We start from the raw sequence: 8,420 nt of genomic DNA on the forward strand, positions 1-8,420 counted from the left end.
CCTAATCACCTCCCAAAGGCCCCACCTCCAAATACATTGAGGACAAATAACATTGAGGACTGGCTTTCAACTTATGAATTTGGGCAGCGGGGGGGGGGGCATTCAATTTATAGGACTGAGCAAATAAAATCTACTCACTAGGAAAAAAAAAACACTAGAAGGTAGACTCAGTAGGCTTTGGCATCTGATTGGATGAAGGGAGGGTAATGAGAGGTAAGAGTCAAGGATACCATCCTAGGTTTCTAGTATAAGTGGACAGAGGTGCCAGGTGGTTTAGTTGCACAATTCCATAAGTCTGGTTTAAACACAAACACAGTCCTCTGAAGTAAGGTCATATAATCACAGAATGAATAGACTTATATGTAAAGATAACAACAGAAGCTATGAAGACAATAGCCAAAGATGAAAAGAGATCTAGGTAAAATACTTGACAATTTGAGGGAAATTAAAGACCTTCTCAAATAATTAGAGGACTCAAATTTGTATTACCTATAAAACTTTCTTTACAAATAAATATATATTTAAAATATTAAAATACTGAAACTATGTTTGAATTTTCTACCAGCGAAAGAGATGCAATCTGAGAACCATATATAGTGTTGTCAGTAATAACAGCAAAACATAGGGTTAATTCTGAATAACTGCTATTAATGAAAAAGAAAAACACAACAAAAGTATACAAACCAAAAACCCCACAGAGTTTCGTTTCCTTCTTTATAGAGGTTGTATGTCAGAAAAGTTATGGGAGGTGTCCATGGTCATGGTCATACAGGGAGGGAGTAGATAAGATAGGGTTAGAATCCACTCTGTTGTTTCTTCCATTCCTTGTTCCAGGAACATTCCCTGCAAGACATGGCCTCCCCACAGCTGATTTCATTCATGTGATAATAGCTGGTCCCATCATGGAGAGAAAGAATATAGCAAAACCATGAATGTAGCTGAGGGTTTATAGAAGAGGAGAGCTAGAGTTACTATGCATGTATTTTGGAACAAGAGAGTGTACAGGGTGATCTCTTGGGAAGTGGTTGACAAGGCAGCTGTGGATCTGATTGGAGAGGCATCAAGACATTCATGTACTCTTGTGTGAACAAAAAAGGAACAAAGAGTATGGCTCATCATCCAGTTATACAAGGGTTAAGTCTCAACCCATTGCAGTCACCCACCAACAGTGCACCCCAAGGAGAAATGAGGATGAAAAACCAGTATGAGACACTCAGTGCTCTGGCAAAACAGGCCCTTAAGACAGTTAAGATGCGTATCTCAGGAAGCATTTCAACGACCCCAGACTCTTGCATCTTCCCATACATAGAAAAGCACTGAAATCATTTACGTGAGATATCTGTTCTTGTGATTAGCAGTAATCTTTTTTTGTGTGTGTGGTACGCGGGCCTCTCACTGCTGTGGCCTCTCCCGTTGCGGAGCACAGGCTCCGGACGCGCAGGCCCAGCGGCCATGGCTCACGGGCCCAGCCGCTCCGCGGCATGCGGGATCCTCCCGGACCGGGGCACGAACCCGTATCCCCTGCATCGGCAGGCGGACTCTCAACCACTGCGCCACCAGGGAAGTCCTAGCAGTAATCTTTTACCAGGATGTATGCTTGACTGCATGTATATCCTAGCCCCTCAAAATCATACATATACCGGGGCTCCTCCTCTACACCTCTTGGGAGCTCTGAGTTCACTCAGAGCTACTGAGTGTCTCTCGGGCTATCCAGTTAAGACTGAATAAAACTTAAACTCACAACTCTCATGTTGTACATTTTTAGGTCAACACTTGAAAGAAACTGTGGTAGTCAGCCTCCCAAATGGCCCTCAATGATACTTGCCTCCTAGTATTGATACCCTTGTGTAGTCTCTGCCCATACTGACTCAGTCAGAACTGGTCTACGTGACCAACAATGTATGGTGGTGTGTGACTTCCGATGAAACAAAAATTCACGTTTTATGGCAAGCCAAGAAAAATTTAAAAACAAAATTTTTCTTTGCCCATTTGGGTTTCCTCCCTCCCCTTTATTGTGAATTATGCATCTGCATTAACCAGACCTCCTTAGGAGATAACCTTCCTTCTTATCTCATAAAGGGTCACAACTCCTTAGGAGAGAGCCTTCCTTCTCAATCTTATAAGGGGCATGATGACCCATGACTGATGACTTGCTTTGTACGTGTAGATCTGGATTGTGTAAGCAGTCAATGTCATCTGATATAATGACACGTATAATACATATAACCTTTTGTCTCAAAAAATTACATAACTGTGCTTTAACCTCTAACGGGTGGAACAGTCCTCAGAGCTTTCTGAAAGAGCGTCTGTCTCCCCAGTTATAATCCTCAGGTTGGCTTGAATAAAATTTTCCATTTCTTTCTTAGATCAACTGTTAATTTTTTCATCAACACTTGGTCATAAAAGTCATTGCCGCTCCTGGATCACTCATTCTAGGGGTGATCTAGCCACCATGTCATAAAGACACTTAGCGCTATGGAGAGACCCACATAGAGTAGAACTGGGGCCTTTTTTTGACAAGGGATTGAACCTGCATCCTTGGCAATGAAAGTGTGGAGTCCTAACCACTGGACTGCCAGGCAATTCCCAGAACTAGGGCCTTTTGCCCAAAGCCAGTACCAACTTACCAGCCACATGAGTGAGACACCTGGAAGCAGATATTCTGGTCCCAGTTCAGCCTTTAGTTGACTGAAGCCCTAAATGACATCTTGACTACAGCCAGCTAAGCTGCTCCCAAATTCCTGACTCACAGACACTGTGGGAGATTATAAATGTTGACCGTTGTGTAAGCCATTAAGTCCTGGGGTAATTTGCTATACAACAATAGGTAACTAATACAGAAATCAAATAAATTAAAACTATGAAAGCCCACATCAGAGAATAAAAAATAAATCCAAATGACCCGAAATATAACAGGAGTATTAAAATTAAGAAAAAGAGATGAAGAAGAACTATAAGAAAAATTTTAGTCATCCTTTTAAAATAACCATGTAATATTTACAATTAATCATTGATAATTAGTCATGAAGAAAACTTTAATAAATCTTCAAAGTACAGATTTTACAGATAGCATTTGATTCATCACACTTTACAGCATAACAAATTCCAAACAGATGGAAATAAATGCATTGTAAATATTCCCATAAAGTTCTACAGAAAAATAAAGATGGACATTTATAATTTAGGAGTAGGAAAACAACTTTTGAGCAAAATAAAAGGTAGAAAGGGAAAAACTGATATGCCTCAGTATGTAACAGAATACAAAATAGCTACCTGATAAAAATATTTCTCAATTTAAGATTTCAGTCCAGACATCTCCCCTGAAGTCATGGTCAGTATCTCTACTTATATACCTAACAGACATTTCAAACTATCACATTCCAAACCAAACGCCCAATCTTACCTCCACAGAGGTTAAGACTCTGGTCTGTTATACCGGCCGGCCACAAACAACCTGTCCCCACTTGGGTGCCTGGGGCTCCTCACCTTCAGCCTTGTTATGGCTTTGTGGTTCCATTCAAATTTGTTCCCAGTTGGGTCATCCAGCTGCCTGACACTCACAGCCTCAGGAATCCCAGTTGACCTACCCTACAGCCCTGACCGGAAACCTATCCTTTGTGGTTATTTCTTGGAATAACCAGCACAAGCCTGGATGGCCCAGTGACTTTCTCTTCTGGGCACTCTCACACTCTGTCTCCCTCAGGTCCCAGCCCAGAGTCCAGGGCTCCAGTCTCTTTGGTTCTGTTTCCAAGAGGCCTCATGGCTTTTGTGACATCATGAAGCAAATGTCTTCTGTCTCTGAAGATGCTTTCTCCAAGGTTCCACCAAACTGGCTCACTCATCACTCAGAAGGTAGAGGCAGCATCTCCTCCACCCACAGGTATTAAGGTCTGGTTTGGTGGAAATACCAACTCCTCCACTCCACCAGCTCTGTGTCCTTTAGCAAGTCATTTAACCTTTGTCCATCTCCATTTACTTCATAGTCAAAACGAGGAAAATAGTATCTGTTTTACACTGTCAGTATATGTAAAGCACAAAGCGCAGCTTTTAGAATGATTAGTTTGGGACTGTTGGAATCAGACAGCTTTTCAAAGGCCAAGGAGCCTTTCAAAGAGGTGAAAAGAAAACAACTTTTCTCGAAGAACAGAAGGGACAGTAACCTGAGAATAGGGTAGAGTTTAGATGCTGCAGTGCATCTGTTCTTCCATCCTTCCTTTCCTCACCCACCCCAAACATGCTTAAGCCAAGGCCACAACTAGAGTGAGGTGAGTGAAGCATGCCTTCAAGCACAGCGTTTAATGGGGCACCTAAAAAAACCCCAGAAATAAAAAAACATGATAGATCAATGAAATATTTTTTAAAATAAAGATCAGTGTAAAAAGTTCACGATAAACAAAACATCAACATCTTAGAGACAAGATCTGGTTACTATATTAAATCAAGAAGTGACTGAGCACAGCAAGTTTGAATTTCACACCTCGAGAACCTACAGTCCAGAAGACAGTTGCAAATTCAAATCATTTGATTAACTGTGATCACACTAAAGTATTTTTGTTTCTGTAGCAAGTTATCTGTGGGGAGATAATTTGAGACTACAAAGATATTCTGTTCATCATCAATCTTTTTTTTAAAAATTATTTATTTATTTATTTATTTTGGCTGTGTTGGGTCTTCGTTTCTGTGCGTGGGCTTTCTCTAGTTGCGGCGAGTGGGGGCCACTCTTCATCGCGGTGCGTGGGCCTCTCACTGTCGCGGCCTCTCTTGTTGTGGAGCACAAGCTCCAGACGCACAGGCTCAGTAGTTGTGGCTCACGGGCCTAGTTGCTCCGTGGCATGTGGGATCTTCCCAGACCAGGGCTCGAACCCGTGTCCCCTACATTGGCAGGCAGATTCTCAACCACTGTGCCACCAGGGAAGCCCCCATCATCAATCTTTAGCAACAGATTTATAATCAATGAGATTTCTGCCTGAATCAATTACTACCATGATGGTTGAAAGATATTTTCTAACTCTATCATTCCTTCTACATTTACTAATTGGAATTCTGTAAGTTCTTTCTCATCTCATTAATTCATCATTTATTTTAGTATGGACATATGAAATATTTTGAGTGATACTGCTAGTCTAATTATATTGATGCTTAAATTGTCCCGGTTTTGCCCACAGAAGCCCCCTTCAAGCTGAATCCTGAAGAATATACTTCAAAGAGCATTGACAAACATATACATCCATGCAATCATCTCCTCAATAAAGATATGGAAGATTTCCATCATCCCCCAAATTCCCCTTCTATTCCTTTTCTGACTTCCCCTGGAGCCCTGGACCAAAGCAACCACTGATCTACTTTCTGTCCCTACAGTTTTGCATGTTCTAGAATTTCACTTTAAACAGATCTATGTGCAGCTTAGCTTTCAGCCAAAAACTCAGGGAGATTCCTATGCATATTTCTGGAGCTCTTTCTCAGAGTATCTCCCTCCTTCCTCTTCCTTTCTTCTCAGAGTATCTCCCTCCTTCCTCTTCCTTCCTCTTCCACACTCTGCTCGGCAAATTCCAGTTACTTCAGTTTCCCCAAGTTCTGTTGTTTGTCTCACTTTAGCAAATCTGTTGAGCTCTGCTTGCGTTCCTCCTTCCTGCATTGTCTGGAATATGCCTCCAGGGAGAAAGCCATTGCAGCTGTAGGAACGCATTTATTCTTCCCTCTTTTGGGGATCAAAGTCTTGCACTACCAGTTGTCCAATATCTGAAAAGACTTGTTTCCTACATGTTACCTAGTTTAGTACTATCACACCATCACAGTTGTGAGCAGGGAATCCTCTGTGATATTTTTTGAGCATCTCCTTACTTTTTGGCACAAGAAGATATTCCATACTCATCTTGTACTTTCCCTGCCATCGTCCTGGAATCAGACATTATCCCAAGAAGCTTTGGTTCCTTTTATTAGAGAATTGTATTTAAAGACCAAGGTCTGCTTATTGCTACTGAGGCATCACTGCTTCCAGGCCCATTCACCAAATAGAAAAGTAGAAAATACATAAGCACATAAATACTTTCTTAAAAAGTAATAGTAAGACTAATTAATTTAAATAAACTTTATTTTAGAAGTTTTTGATTTACAGAAAAACTTCAAAAATAGTACAGAGGATTCCCACATACTCTGCACCCAGTTTCCCCTATCATTAGTCTGTTTTTTGTTTAACAATGAACCAACATTGATACATTATTATTAACTAAAGTCCACACTTTATTTTTTCTTAGTTTTTATCTAATGTCTGTTTTCTGTTCCAGGATCTCATTCAGGATACATTATTTTTAATGTAGTTGTGTCCCCTTAGGCTTCTTTTAGCTGTGATGGTTTCTCAGACTTTCCTCATTTTCAATGACCTTCACAGTTTTGAGGAGTTTGGGTCAGATATTTTGTCTAATGTCCCTGAACTGGCATTTGTCTGATGTTCTGTCATCAAACTGGTATTACGCGTTTTGGGGAGGAAGACCATAGAGGTAAACTGTCATTTCCATCAGATCTTAGCAAAAGTAAATGATATCAGCATGCCCTCACTATGGGTGTTAACACTGATCTGGGTGAGGTACACAGACACACTTTTAATCATGAGTTCACACCAACCCAACATCACAGGGTTCTTCCTTACCTTCCATTATCCTTTATTTATATCTCTCTTTTCCCACAGTAAAACACTGGCTCCCAACAAATCTATATATTTATTCATTTGCCCAATCCTATGATGCACACAAAACAGTTTCGAAATCACTACACCAAAGCTATTAGGAAAAACAATCTACTAAGTTGAGTTCAGAGATTGCTTGCATTTTCTGGCTTTTTGTCTTTATATAGTAGGAATATTAGCTCCTTATCTGAGATTTATAAAGTTATAAAGATTTTGCCATCTGTCTTTTGCCTTTGTTCGTTGTGTATTTTGCCTTACATAAGTGCTTTAGTTCTATGCTTCAAGTGCAGCAGTCTTTTATTAAGTCTGGATTTTTAAGTCGAAATTAGAAAGTCTTTCCACACAACCAGGTTATAATAGAATTCACCTCTGTACATGTCTGCTATTTGCATGGTTTAATTTAGAACTCTGATCAATTAGGAGTTTATTCTTTTGCATGATGTGAGGTATGTATAAAATTGTATAATAATTATACAATAATTACATTTTATAAATATAATTATAATAATTATTATAATAGTTGTATAAGATACAATTCTATCTTTTTCCAAGTGACTATCCAATTATTCCACAAGGTTATTTATTAAAAAGTTCATTTTTATCCCAATGATTTGCCACCTTTACTACAGATTTCCCTCTGTATTTGATATTTCTGGACTTTCTAGTCTCTTCCACCTGACAATTCATGAGCCAATACCACATAGCAGGTATAATTATAGATGTTTTTAGAATGCTTTAATATCTGATCAGACTAGCATACACCATAGCTTTCTTTTCTCAGAGTATTCTTAGCTATTTTTGTATGTTTATTTTTTCATTTGAACTTTAGCATCAACTTGTCTATTTCCAATGGAGAAATAGTACTGGTATTCTTACTGGGTTTAAATTACATTTCTAAATTAATTTAGAGAAAAAGACATCCTCCAGACATGCAGCAACATGGATGTGCACAGATCTCAAAAAAATGTTTCAAAAAGTGAGACACAAGAGTACATGTTCTAAGAGAAATCAAGAGACAAGGTCTCTGGACTGTGGGCCTGGGTCAAGGACAAATGTACCACCTTGAAGGGATGCTTTCCTCATTCACACACCAGGTATAACCGGCAACCAGGACATTGGACTTCCGACTATACTGGAACACGCTGTCCCGGGATGGGTGAAGTTCAGAGCTTCTCATGCTTTCACAAACCAAAGTTGTAGCACTAGAGGCCTTAGCCGAAAACTGTCATCTCATAACAGGAAACTCCTTGACAACGCCTTTAAAACATTTTTGCTGATTCTGCATTCTCCTTCATAATCTACAAGTATTTCGACATAATGTTTTAAAATTAGTTACCAAATGAACTCTCGGGCTTTTTCCTCCCTCCAAATCTTTCAATAAAATGGCTGTTCCACGGCAAAGGTGATTTAACAATAGACGAGAAAAATTCTGTCATATACCACTTTTACACAGCCACACGCAAACGTGTACCTGGCGTTTAACGGTCCCAGTCACACACTCAACGACCGGGTGAGAACCGAACACGGCGCGCCCAGTCACAGTCACACACACTCACCTGCAATCAGCGAGACAGTCACACGCAGACAACGGGCCCAACGGACCGACTCTCACCCTGCGACTCAGGGAACCCAACACGCTCTGCCGTAACCCCGACGGTCTCCCACGCACGCAAGCACCCCGCCCACCCGAAGCATCGCGAGACGCGGCCTTGCGGTTTGGTTCCGGCCTTTAGGCCTG

The 8,420-nt window shown here is 40.5% G+C and overlaps 1 protein-coding gene across 2 annotated transcripts in view; it reads right to left on the reverse strand.

The window, feature by feature from the left end:
- ZNF583 (zinc finger protein 583) overlaps positions 1-8,331 on the reverse strand; it is a 34,099-nt gene extending 25,768 nt beyond the window's left edge. The window contains exons 1-2 of one of the 2 annotated variants that reach the window (XR_008615451.1): positions 8,239-8,331; positions 6,106-7,980 (exon numbers count right to left, since the gene is read on the reverse strand). The gene's annotated coding sequence lies outside the window, so the exon portion shown is untranslated. Of the gene's footprint in view, positions 1-6,105; positions 7,981-8,238 lie in introns of those variants that run through there. The other variant, XM_028477911.2, reaches the window with a different exon arrangement.
- Positions 8,332-8,420: the final 89 nt, after the last annotated feature.

Source organism: Physeter macrocephalus, chromosome 17 (assembly GCF_002837175.3).
Source record: "Physeter macrocephalus isolate SW-GA chromosome 17, ASM283717v5, whole genome shotgun sequence".
In the NCBI taxonomy this organism is placed as follows: Eukaryota; Metazoa; Chordata; class Mammalia; order Artiodactyla; family Physeteridae; genus Physeter; species Physeter macrocephalus.